Below are 378 nucleotides of genomic sequence, written 5' to 3' on the forward strand. Positions count from 1 at the left end.
ATTCATTTTCATTCCATAACAGGTAAGCCGATCATAAAAAATTATATATATTGTTAACTTGAGCAAAGCCATACGGCCTATCCCATTCTAACATTCATTAAAACCAACCCGATATTATAACTCTCAACTTTGCTAGCTGAAGTACAACAACAATACGTCGGGAATATGAATACCCAGCTACTATGTGCCAGTCCAACTAAGTGCTTCACGTTGTCCTCGCTGGTCAGTCACCAAGCAGAGCTAGAAGTAAGAGAAACTTTTTATGTGTGGTGATGGCAGTCTCGTGTATGAGCTGACCCAAGTTTTCAGCGCAAATAGTTAATTTCTTGATTTCCTGTTCACAGAAGTGTTGTGGATTAAAAAGGAAGATAATTTGGT

The sequence above is a fragment of the Penaeus monodon genome, chromosome 32, assembly GCF_015228065.2.
Source record: "Penaeus monodon isolate SGIC_2016 chromosome 32, NSTDA_Pmon_1, whole genome shotgun sequence".
NCBI classification, from domain to species: Eukaryota; Metazoa; Arthropoda; class Malacostraca; order Decapoda; family Penaeidae; genus Penaeus; species Penaeus monodon.